This window comes from Nannobrachium achirus (genome assembly GCF_963921795.1).
Source record: "Nannobrachium achirus genome assembly, chromosome: 3".
NCBI lineage: Eukaryota > Metazoa > Chordata > Actinopteri > Myctophiformes > Myctophidae > Nannobrachium > Nannobrachium achirus.
Window position 1 is genome coordinate 22,481,595 of NC_137812.1, and position 13,826 is coordinate 22,495,420.

Genomic DNA, 13,826 nt, shown 5'->3' on the forward strand with positions numbered 1-13,826 from the left:
CCTTTTCCTGAAAATGTTCTGCAAATGAATTTTGTTCCACAGTTGTCTTTCCCTGTTTTGCCTTTCAAATTTTTATGGAGAATGGAGTGTATTTTTGCAGAAACCCACAAATGGCAAGTAAACCACTCGATTCCCATTGAAAAGCAGAATCCACCTTCATAGGTATTTAAACTTCGAAGTCATAGGTCATAAAAATAGCAAAAATAGCTCATCTACAAGCTCAATGTTTCTGCAAATCCCCTGAAAATCTATTGTCTTGCCAATGCAGGACATGTGAAGTGTTGAAATGGCACATCAGTTCTGTACAATGGGTTTGAGTGGCACTGATAAAATTAATCTCAAATATCTCAATACTGAATCAAGCATCTTAAAAACTGTCTGGGGTGCTCACAAAAGCCAGAGTAGACGTTAAAATGAGCCCAAACATGTTTGAAAGTGAAATGTCCCTTTTTGAGGTCTTTTTTTTTTGTATAGTCTCCACTCCACTACATGGGGCTAATCTTTAACATTTTACTCCGCCTCAATAAGTTGGCAGCTTCAGATACAAGCAAGCTACTATGTAGATTTAATTAAAGGAACACAAAGCCTTGGATACATGGAGACTATCTTAGTTTGTTTTGCATTGCTGAGTCAATTAAATATTTGCTGATACTGCTATGGTCGGACACCCAGGCAAAACAATATACCAAGGGTCTCTAGGGGGTCCTCAGAGTTACTACAGGGGGGCCTCCAAACTTTGTGTGATAGAAACTTTTATTCTAAACTTTTATATTATAATGATGATCGTTCGAAAGAGCGAGATTTTACCCAAATTGACATGAATCCAAAATGCACCGATGATCGTGCTGTCAAACAATGAAACTATACGTAATCTATGAACCGGTTGTGGGGGTCCCTGCTTCATCTCTCTCTCAGCTAAGGTGTCCTTGGCCTGAAAACGTTGAAGACCCCTGCTATATACAATAATAATAATATAAACTGGTCTCTTTTATACTCAGCAATGTGGCCAAAAAAGAAAGACATGTCCATGAATCCAAGGCTTCATGGGGTGCATAATTGATGGGGGTTAAGCACTCCTTTAGTACAAAACTTGCACGATAGATCCGCTATTTTCCTAAACAGTTTGACACATTTGGAACATTTTGAAAGGGCATTATGGCCTCCAGAGACGTGTTCAAGGATTAACATTGACGATTACAACGTTTTCAAAGGCCAGACAGACAATGAATGCCTCGTTGTCACAAAGACGTTTCAATAAATGACGGGGTCAAGAGTGAGATGGCTTAGTTTATTTCTCCTCCGTGCAAAAGGAAGACACTCTTGATGATGTCAATGTCAATTTGAATAAAGACTGGTGCAGCTGAAAGAGCAGTGTGTGGGATTTGTGTTCATGAAATACTTTTTTTTCATGATTGCTTCATTTTCTTCTCCATGGAAATAAGGCATTTCTTCTCTCATGTCCCTACAAGAAAGGACAAACTGATGAAGGCTGGATAGCCGAAACGCTTGTCCTTTCTTGTAGAGACATAGAGAAGAAACAAAAGAGACTAACTCACTCCTGTCACCAGGGCCGTGCAGAGAGCACTGAGTGGGCAGGTGCTCAAACCTCACAAAAGGGCACGCGCGCCAATTTTTTGTGGAGGTCCCTCATGCCATTTCACGCCAGAAATGTAGTACAGTGAACTTAGCATGATTTCTTGCAGCTGCAAGGTTAACAAGGTGGGAGGGCACTTTTGGCATCTCTGCATCAAGTGAAACTAAAACTTGTCGGTAGCTCATTTAAGTTATAATTATAATCATATATTTGAACTGGGTATGCCCCCAAATAATCCTACTTTAACTGGGGACTGCCGAAAATAATCATATTTGAACTAAGGACCCCCCAAAATAAACATATATGAACTGGGGACCCCCACTCCGACAAGCACTTGGAATGTAGGAGTTGAGGCATAAAATGTAGTTCGACCCGGTTTGACCAGACAAAGTTTGACCATTTTCTTGTTGATTACTTTTGATCCAGTAATGGGCTCTTTCTTTCTTTCTTTCTTTCTTTCTTTCTTTCTTTCTTTCTTTCTTTCTTTCTTTCTTTCTTTCTTTCTTTCTTTCTTTCTTTCTTTTAGGTATTAAAATGGTCTTATAATAGTCCTTAAATTGTCGGTTCACACTCATCTGGGAACCAACTAAAAATGATGTGGGGACCCTCCCGGGGACCTCGACCCACAAGTTGAGAACCCACAAGTTGAGAACCGTTGCATTTGTACCAGTCGAAGCCTCACTCGTCTCCATTTGGTCCATTATTATTGTACAACTGTTGAAAGGCCACATTGTCCCTTTAGGCTACAACATGTCCCGGAGACAACAACAACAGCAGACAGCAGCATAATCCCCTCAGATACTTTCGGGCTTTTTACTAAGTACATTTTGAATTCCAGACTTTCACTTGTAACAGAGTATTTCTATTGCAGTATTGATACTTTTACTTTACTTAAAAGTAAAACAATTGAGTGCTTTTTCCACCACTGCTCCCTCTACCGCTGCCCGCGAGGAGGTCCCCATGTAGTGTCAGAGCGTCTGGTCACGGAGCCGCGATGCGAAGTGACCTTAAGTCCGCTGACACGCCGCTCACTGCTAGCAGGGCTTGGCAGGCGTACAGAGCATTAGCATCACAATGCTAATGCATAATGCACGCCGGATCACGCCGCCCGCCCAGGGGCCAATACTGGCCCCTGCTGGCCCCCGATGATCACTATTTGAGCTCAAATTAGATTACATTAGTCTTTAATGCCACATCAGCAGAGCTGAGGGGAACGTTTGCTTTTTATCCATCGCGATGCCATGGAATATACCCAGGCAGAAACCTCATATATCCATATGTATTTATTTATTTTATTTGTTTATTTTTGTAAACGGTGCATTAACATCAGGGGTGGGCAATTATTTTTTCGATGGGGTCACATGAACAACAGAAAATATTTTGGAGGGCCGGGGCCAAAAAGTAGTGCTCCCCGCAAGATGTGCTCCCCGCAAATTAAACACATGGCTTTACCCCCAACTTCAGTAAATAAATACTTAGCCGTCCAATTTTTTTTGAAAACCCAGCATTCGGCATCGACTTTTCTTTTTTTTACCACTTTAGCCATTTTTGATGGGTAAGGTAAGGCAGGTCGTCTTGTGACCAGTCTGACCACCTGCTTGTTAATGAGACAACATCCAATGATCACGCACATGTGCTGATGTACGCATTGCGTCCATATGTACGTGAATAATAAGAACTTTAAAATAAAAGCAATGCAGCTTTAGTCCATGTATGAGGTAAAATTTGAAAATGTGTTTATTTTTTAATTTGCCATTAACCCTACACGGGCCGGTCAGAGTGAGGGCTGCATTCGGCCTCCGGGCTGTACAATGCCCAGGTCTGATTTAAATGGTGCATCTATATAGCGCCTTTATCCAACATGTTTTACAGAGATTGTGTATCACATTCACCCATTCATACAAATATTCATTCACCAATGGCAGAGGAAACCATGCAAGGCACCAACCTGCTCACCAGGAGCGACTAGGGGTTCAGTGTTTTGCTCAAGGACTATTCCAACCTAACTCTGGGGGAGCCCGGGATCGAACTAGGAACCTTTCGGGAACCCTCCGTAACACTACCCCTGAGCCACTGCCACCCACACTGTAAATCAACACTAGAAACGTTGTCATACTACACAGATTTGTTATTGTTCATGTTTTGTATTTGTTTTAAGTGAGAATTAATTGTGGTTTTATAAATATTTAGACAATAATGACAAATATTAACAACAGCTTGTGAATAAATAATAACTACATTGGATCCAATGGAACACAGGTATTTCCTGTAAAATAACGGTTTTGTACATACAGTACTTGTAGGCCTACAAGGTTTCTCACCAACAGCAACAATACGCAGTGTATTCTTATATCTTACAATTTAGGGTTAGGGTTTTATATGTTGACAATGTAGGCACTTAGCGGATGCTCTTAATCCAGAGATAGATAAGAGCAAAATGGTCAGACCAGGGTTCATCGCCATGCATGGCTTGTGGTGGACATTTTTGTCAAAATAAAATTTTTGCCATCAACATACAAAATGAACGGACAATAATGTTACCAGAAACACATAAAGAGCTAGGTCTGTACTGTAACTCAACTCTGAGAGTGTACACATTGAACCAAATGGACCCGTTATGGGTGTCCTCCTCGCAAACAAAACAAAACGCCCAGAGACTTAGTAATCGGGCATTACAGTAATATTATAATGTTCAAAATAAGAAAATTATAATGGTGTGTAAAAAAAACAAAAAAAATGCCACGGTCATGGCCACAGACACATTTGGGACGTGGGACTAATGGCATGCATGGCGCCCACATTGCGATGCGCTTATAGGGAATTATTTTACTGAGTTTCTTTGAGGGGGGTCTTAATTCGGTCACCTCTGGCTAGCGTGTGTCATGCTGACATGCCGATTTAGCACGGCTAGAGAGAGAAACACCAACAGATAAAGAGCAAGATGGAAGTAAAGGGAGATAACTCCCATATGGTCTAGCGGTTAGGATTCCTGGTTTTCACCCAGGCGGCCAGGGTTCGACTCCCGGTATGGGAATGGGAGCATTTCACTGTTTCTATGTGTCATCTTTTCAACACCCAAACCTTACCCTAACCTCTGTGGGGTGAGTCGCTAACCCTCCCGATGCTCTGTTGTCGAAATGATGGTCGTTCGAAAGAGCGAGATTTCCATGTAAAGTACTATGTTTATCCGTCTGTCTTTCAATGTTATATGAGATACATAAAGTGGTTCTTGTGCAAATAAGCCGTAAAGCTTACAAGGATCTCCTTTTAGTTGACCTTGTACCAGTGATTTGTGCTGTCATGAAACTGTACTATTTTCTATTGCAAACTGCTAATATACTCTTCAATCAATCAAAACTTAGATCTTATGTTTTTGTGACCAGTGTTAATTTCGTTGACTAAAACCGACCCTAACGCTTTTTTTCACTGACGAAAACTAAATATAAACTAAGCTGTGATGGAGTAATGGACTAATGGAGAAGAGATCCAGTAGAACTAAAAGAGAAGTCATTTTATGTTTTATTTGGTTGCACTCGCTCTGACAATAGCAGATCTACAAGCTCACAATGCGTCGCAGCGCAGCTTGTAGATCCACTATTTGCAGCATGCAACCAGCATCTAAAGTGTAAGCCATTATGAGGCCATCATGGTCCGCCAAAATACTGTAAATTCAGTCGACTAAAACTAGTCTAAAAGGAAAATTTTAGTCCTGAAATAGGACTAAAACCAATTTCAATTTCAATCAAAAGACTATGACTAAATCTAAATAAACAAGAAATGCTGTCAAAATTAACACAGTTTGTGAGTTAGGCTTGTTTTTTTTTTCGTTTTTTTTTTACCATAATGTAAAGAAATCTATTGAGAAATGCTATTTAGATCAATTCATCGTTAGGGTTAATTCATCCGTCCTCTAGCCTATTTTAATAAAAAAAATAAAAAAATAAAGCATATTTGTTCAGATGCTATGTTCTTGGTTTACCTGTGATCCTACTTTCCTGGGGCACTACACTGTCTCTCTGCATTATATGTGATCTGTTAAATCGTAGGAATGAAAGAGAAATTGTTGATTTTGATTTCATTTCGGGTAGCCTACTTTTCTCTGGCACTGTTGGTTCTCTTTGACGATAATGCCAGTAGAGTGACGGAAAATGAGAGAGAGAGAGAGAGAGAGAGAGAGAGAGAGAGAGAGAGAGAGAGAGAGAGGGATGGTGAACTACAGGGAGACACTCCCCGCTCAAAATTTGCGTTATTAAAAATGGTCTCCAACCTTTTTTCCCCCCCATATTTTTTGCCTATTATATTCAACTCCATGTGAAGTCCCTCCCCATGCGCACCAACCCGACCAATCCCTGTCCTCGCTCGCCACTTCCCTGCAAATTCTTTGGGTTTCTCCCTGGCAACAGGCACTGGGTGATTCCTGGCGGGGTGGCAGCCATTTTAACCACTTTGATATAATAGACGTTTCTTTTTTTATACATAAGTCGTGTTATATGGACTCATCAGCTCTCCTGCCCGAGTGGCAGTAATTGAGCCAGTTGTGTGCAGTGCTCTCACCGCCCACACAATGATGGTGGTTCTTCAGTGGTTCTTTAGAGCAGTGGTTCTCAACCTTTTCAGGCCGCGACCCCCAAAATAATCATATTTGAACTGGGGACCCCCGCACCCTTACGAGCACTAACAGTTTGAGGCATTACCTTTCGTATAACATGGTTCTATTGTGAAAATAGCAGATCTACATGCTCACAACGCCTGTAGATCGGCGATTTTTACAATTTTTGAGCATGTAGATCGGCAATTTTCACAATTACAGCCTTTAATATTTGACAATTTGACCAATGTTTAATTTGTCATTGTAGATGTATTAAAAAAAAGTCCTTAAATTGTCACTTTAGGAATGTGCAGATACCCCTCTATACACTTAAACTTTATGTTGGTTTGTTTACTGTTGAGAGAGAAAACAAGTTGGATGTTAAGTTAATCATCTGGGGACCCCCCAAAATAATTTGGGGACCCCCCAGGGGGTCCCGACCCACAGGTTGAGAACCACTGCTTTAGGACAGGGTTTCCTAGCTCTGGTCCAGAGCATCAGCTGCACTGACGCTCTGACTGACTAAAACGATTTCTGTACCCCTACGAGGGCTCAACTTCAGTCAAAATAAACTAAATTACTTCACTACTCACCTAACCAAAGGTAGTTTTGCGTTGTTGAAAGTCTATTCTCCACAGCAGGAAACCTCTCAGCACCCCACCCACTCTCATGTCTCCTTTCCGACATGTCTCCATTCCGACACTAACCCTATCTCTAACCCTAACCCTAAACCGAACCCCCATGGGAGTGTCGCCACTCCGACAATAAGAAGTCAATTTCGGAGTGGCGATATGTCGGAATGGAGAGAGCCTCCCGTAAAATACATTATTTTTGTCATGAAATAAAACGCATCCAACTCGACCGCCGCTTAGTTATTTCCGGGTTGTGTCTACGGTGGCCGCTGGGTGCAATTTATTTCATGACAAAAATATATATTTTATTTTATTTTTTCAGCACTTAGACACCACTAAACCTCCAGACGCATGCCTATGACACTCCATCCCTGCTCTAGTTTTGTGATCACCATCTTTATCATCATATTAAAAAAAAAAAAAAAAAAAATCTGTGACCCATAGAAACCAGACCCGAGGCCCTGACACGTGTTCTCAGAGCCATTGTTACAGTAATGGAACAGCGGTTTAAGAGGTTCTCCGTGTTCTCTGAAATGTGAAGGGACGTCATCGTTTATCTCCCTCTCCTTGCATCTCCTCGCCGCTCGCTCTAATTGAGCACACGCAGTGGGCATAAATTACATCCACGTCTCCTCATAAAGAAAAAGTGCCATTAGTCCCACAGCCACAATTAGAACCATTAGAAATTCGGCTTAAATGATGCGGTCGGTGTATCTCGTCTAACGTAATTCTTCGTGATGGATTATGATTATCATGTTCTTGCTTGATGGGTAGACAGATGTGTACAGATGCTGTACAATCAGTGTACAGTGTGTACCGTGTCATATTAGTCTTGTGTCGACATTTTGTAAAAGTGTCGTTGTTAAATGTGTGCTTTTGTGCAGCTGCGTTCTATTATAGGCATTTAGCAGATGCTCTTAATCCGGAGCGACTTTTAAGGTAAACACAAAGTAATCAAATGCTCAAACGCATAGAAATAGTAACTATAGATACGCACCTAAACCAAGAACCTAATACAAAGTGTTTGGTATAATATCGAACATATTATGTAACATGCTATCTTTACATATTAGCCTTCGCATAAGCCTGCATGAATGGTCATCAAGGCTAGTGTGTGTGTGTGTGTGTGTGTGTGTGTGTGTGTGTGTGTGTGTGTGTGTGTGTGTGTGTGTGTGTGTGTGCGCGTGTCTGTTTGTGTGTCTGTGTGTCCATTCCTTATTTTAATTTTTTTATTATGACTATTTTTTTACTGGGAACGTTGAGGTTGTAAGTTGGATGAACTACTCAAAATCCTAAGGAAATGGTGATCAGGCATGTTACATGTTCACATGCCTAGCAGGGAGGAAATCATAAAGTCCTTGGGGCAATTAGATGGGAAAACACATTATTTATGATTCAGGAGGGTTGTAAATTGGTCAGATTTGACCCAAACTCTGCAGGAGGGTTAAACACCCCGGGATAGGCTATGTTGTTAACACATCGTCGATGTATGGAGTCCAAAATTGATACTTTTCAGGATTCAAATTCAAGAATAAAAAAAAGTAGCTGATAATTACAAGCTCGCAGATCTGCTACTTTTGATCTCTCTCGGTCGTCCTCAGACAAGCTGCATCGGAGTCTCCAATCGTTCCGGTTCTCCATACACCCGGCCAGCTCCGAAGAGCTTTCAGTTCCCGCATCCTTCTTCAGGACGTCCACATACGTTAACGCGGAACGTCCACTCGATCGATGCCCGCGCGTTGGTTCCCACAGGACCAGCCTGCTGGCCGGGAGCTCCCGATGTCTGTGGCAGTGGCCGGTCAACTTCATCCTCCTAGCTGCTACCTTCTTGCTGAGCCTCGGCAGTTGCCTGTACAGGTCCTTGTTGGTAATGTGGATGTTCTGGTCCACATTCAGAACAGCTCGTAGCATTCTGGTGTAGCACCCATCCAGGGACTTCTGCAAGGTGGGTGTCAGGGTTTTGTGTGACACTGTAATATTATGATCAATTAGGGTGATTCTTCTGTGATTAACATGTAAAAAAAAGAATATATATATATATATATATATATATATATATATATATATATATATATATATTGTTTGCCTTGCATCCAGCAGCCCAACCCAGTATAGTCACATTGAGTGACAGTTGGGGAAAAAGCAGTCCCCACAACAATATTTACTATTCTCCTCCTACAGCGCTGAGTCGGCTCAAGCGAACTTCGCAGTGCTCGGCCAGGCGACTTGCCGGGGGCCTCACGTGACTCAAGTTCGCTTAAAAAATAAAGTATGCGTTTGGTGGAATAGTAGTGGCACAAGCGTGATTCGATTCGTAACGATTAGCGAGGCTAATCATTAATAGGGGCATTTATTTATGTATGTGTGTGTGTGTGTGTGTGTGTGCGTGCGTGCGTGCGTGCGTGCGTGCGTGCGTGCGTGCGTGCGTGCGTGTGTGAGAGAGAGTGTGTGCTATGTCATTCTTTTCTGTTGCTGTTGTTAGTCATGGTTGCCAGTTCCCACCTGATGTCATGTGGGAGTTCAGACTGCTTCAGACCATGCTGGATGACGGCTACCTTGCATAACATCTTCAGGCTGGGATTTAAGTCTAGGATGTACAGGTCAGCAGCAACAGGGTTGTTGTCTTTGCGTTGTCCATGGATGATAACACAACCTCCCACCACGTACACCATGCAACCGAAAGTCCTACACATGCTACAGGGGCCTTTACCCTTGGTCTCAACCTGCTTCCAGGAGAAGGTCTCTGGACTGAATTTCCACACCTCCTTGAATTCCTCATTGAATTCCTGGGTCCTGTTCCAGCCACCAAATACGTACAGCTCTTCATTGTGGGCAAAGGCTGAATGACTCCTGCGTCCTTCTGGAAGAGGCTGTGTAGAAGGCGTGCTCAGCCAGCAGTTGGTCTCTGTGTCAAACACACTGACGCTGCTGTAGTAACTGTACCACCGGGCCCCAAATACAAACATCTTTGTTCCGATGATGGTGGCAGAGTGACGTGATAGAGTGACAGGAGGTGGAGTGCCACTGGTGTTTATTAAAGACCAGACCATTATGGTGGTGTCCAACTTGTAGATGTCATTAGTACGTCCAGTCAGAGGGATGTATCCTCCATATACATACATGACCTTCTCCAGGACACAGGCTGTGTGGTAGCTCCTTGATCCTGGAATAGTCCCAGAAATATTGGGTTTGAACCATCTGTGGGTGTCGACATCAAATCCATAAAGCGCATTGCAGTAAGGATACCTGCAATGCAAGGATCCTCCCCAGATGTAGGCAATCTCTTCTATCAGCACAGCTGTGTGGTTATAGCGCCTGGAGGGAACTTCAATGGGACTTTGTCCTCTTCCATTTGTCACCGGGGGCAACTTCTTCCAACGCAATGACACTGTGTTGAAGATGTGGACGTCAATGTGATGACTGTTGTTGTTTCCTCCAAATGAGTACAGCTTGTGTCCGACTACCACAGCAGCATGGTTGTAATTCTTAGGTCCTCCTTTCAGATCTATTGTCCAATGAAACATGTCATACAGCGGGACGAACACGAATCAGTGCAACAAATCTACAGGATCAAATTAACTACTGTAGTCAGCGCAAGTTGTTGAATGACACTTTGTCAATTGGACATTTACTCATAAAGGACAGTTACATTGGTTATGATGACAATTGTGTGATGTCATTGCGTGATGACGTAATTATATAGAATATCTAATGGAATATCTATCCATCCATCCATCCATCCATCCATGCATCATGGATCAATTCAGTTTTCTATTCTTATGCTTGCCCTTGGTAGTGGTGTAAAGTAACTAAGTACATTTACTCAAGTACTGAACTTAAGTAGAATTTTGAGGTATTTGTACTTGAGTATTTCCAATTTCCAATACTTTTACTTCTACTCCACTACTAGTCCAGTCAATCTGTGGTTTGACCCAAAATAAAATAAATTGCAATAGGTATCATTCAGTTTTTTTATTTTGTTTGTTTTCTTTTTTTTATGATCCTTTGCGCCATCCAAATAACGTAAATTCAGGGGGGTCCAAGTTTGGGTCCCATTCACTTACTATACAGGAAAAGTAGCATTTGAGGGGTCTAAAGGTGGTTGCACACTGCACTGTGTTTTCGTTGCGTTTTGGAAATCCGAAAGCCGTAGGCCAGGGAGAGAGAGAGGAAAGAGATAGAGAGCAAGGGATTCAGTGCGACAGCTGCGAAAATCGAAAAAAATCAACCCTGGTCCGAAAATAAGTACGAAACGGGCGGCAGTGTGCAAATGTGATTGACATAACGTGAGGTTGCTTTTTTTATTCACGCAATCCGAAATTCACTCCGATATTCGGCCCGAAAAACGCAGCAGTGTGCAAAGACCTCAACTAGGGTTTTTTCATGTTCTGAATCCAAGCATTTGTTTTGCTTTTTTGCACGAAAAACAATCCTTGGGCTAAAAACGGACCCACAAAACTATGTTTAGTTAAGGGTTAATCAACATAGCACATAAACACTTGCCTCGCATGCCATCCCGAGCTACGTCATCACCAATGTGCTTCCTTTCTCGGTCTGGTGTCCCTCCCATCGATCCTCTTTATTAGAACTTACGTTCTAATTTCCAATCAAAAGGCTGCATTTCGAGCGAACCCGCCTCACAGCGCTGCTGATTGGTCGAGCGGCTGCTGCAGCTCTCACATTTTGTAAACAAACACGGCGGCCCCCATGCCCGACACGAGTTCACAAATCGCAAATAAAAGCTGCATTAAGCGAAGTTTTATCTGAAATCAACGGAATCTCAGAACTTAAAAAAGAACAACAGTTTGCACTTTTGGAATTTCTGTCTGGAAAATACGTATTTGATGATCTCCCGACGATGTTTTGATGCGCTGATGACTACTGACTGGACCTGTCAGTCAAAGTGAGTAACTACGTCATCGCGTAATGCGTTGTCTATGGAGAACTCCTGTTCTCCATAGACAACTGCGAGGCTACATAAACACAACAACGCACCGACAAACAATGTGTAAAAGTATGTACATGCAAATTACAGTACATGAAGTAAAAAATGGATTGGAATTAGGCTATCAATCAAAAGCTCTGGAAGACAAGTCGAGACAACAAAGTGCTTACTGTGTCATTCCTTATTAGTAGGCTTTCTCCAAACGTGAACACACATAATCATAATGTTGTCATTCATACAGAAAGCTCAGTGATCGCATACTGTAGCATTAATGTAACTCGTCGCCACCTCCAAATCATGGAGGGAAAAAAATACCAAAAAGAATCAGTGGGAGTGAATGACACTTCAGCCCTGCCTGCAGCAAGGCTGGCGTGCAAATAACCGTGATAATGCACACCCTCTCATGTAATATTGCTTAAATAATGACCCGTTCCACATTGATTATCCCTTGCCTACATGCATTCACTACCTCATACTATCAGTTTACATTCATTATATGAATACAACATACACACTTTCACTATGTAGTGAATGTAGGATACGACAACTGGTTGGTGGAGGCATACAACCGCAATGTACAGCTTGTCTACTAGTTTGTTTGGTTTTGAGGACTTGTTTCTCTTGTTCCAATACAAACTTTCTCCCCAGAACAAGGTGTTTAAAACATGCCCGCCCACACACACACACACACACACACACACACACACACACACACACACACACACACACACACACAAAGACACTAACGAGAAGGGAAAACATGGCGTTAGAGGCAACCGGTCTATCTCCCTCTACCAATTTCTTGCCAGTGGAGTTGGCACTGGAACACACACACACACACACACACACACACACACACACACACACACACACACACACACACACACACACACACACACACACACACACACACACAAGCACGTGCGAGTTTGTGTGTGTGTGTGTACATACTGTACCGGTACATACGAGCTCCTGCGGCCATATATTTAACTGGCTTCCAAACCGGCCTCTTGTCAAAAGGGGGCCTCATTAATGCCTTAATCTCTATCTGCTCAGGTGTCGTTTGCATTAGTCGTTAAGCTAAACGGTTGAAAACCTGGCATCTTGGTTGGCTGCTAGTTTCACTACCACAGGTACTCCATCACCTAACGGCTCGCTCGCCGTTGCCTCTTGTGGCTCACGTCCACTTGAGACAACTCAGCGCCGTTCCAGTTATATGCAGTGGGAATCCTAACTCATATCCACTCATATCATATCCACTCTCATAAACATGTGCCGTCACGTCAAATGTTTGTCGTTTGGTGAAATCTGTCCCAAGTTTGCTGCCTTCGGAGTGAGAATATACTGTACGTTCAAGTTCAAGTTGGACGGACATAAGGACGGACGGACAGACACGCAGACGGACATGGCCGGCAGAGGCATAAAATCACACCCAGTGGGAAGTGAGCAGAGCCTTTGATGAGTACATTTCATTAAGTAGATGAACCAGAAGAACAATGTTAAATCTCTGTCCATTCACCCCGAGGCTGCTGCTCAACAGCGCCACTTGAGGGTAGGTCAGCCCAGCGGCATTGCAGCTGTTGAGACCGTGTTCCTAAATAAAGGTCTGTGTCAATATGCCAACGGGCCGGTGTTCCGACCACTAAACCTAACCTTAACCCTAACCTCAGTAAAACTAGCACTGGTGAATGCTAACCTGGTGAAATGCTAACTTGCCGACGATGGTCAAGTCTAACCTGGTGAAATGCTAATCTGCTGACGCTGGTCAAGGCTAACCTGGTGAATGTTAACCTGGACGGACCAACGGGTCGTCGAACCAATGCTCAGTCCCCATATGGACAGGGAGCGTGTCGCTGTTACTATATCTTTTCGACACCCGGTCTAACCCTCACCCTAACCTTAACCTCCATGGAGTGAGTCGCTAACCCTCCGGTCGAAATGATGGGCGTACGCAAAAGCAAGATTTCCCCATATGGACAGACATACACACTCGGTCACTTGTTGGAGCTGCTGGAGCCGCTCAAAAACAGGACTCAAGTGGTTTAGAAACAGAAAGCTCCGTAAGGA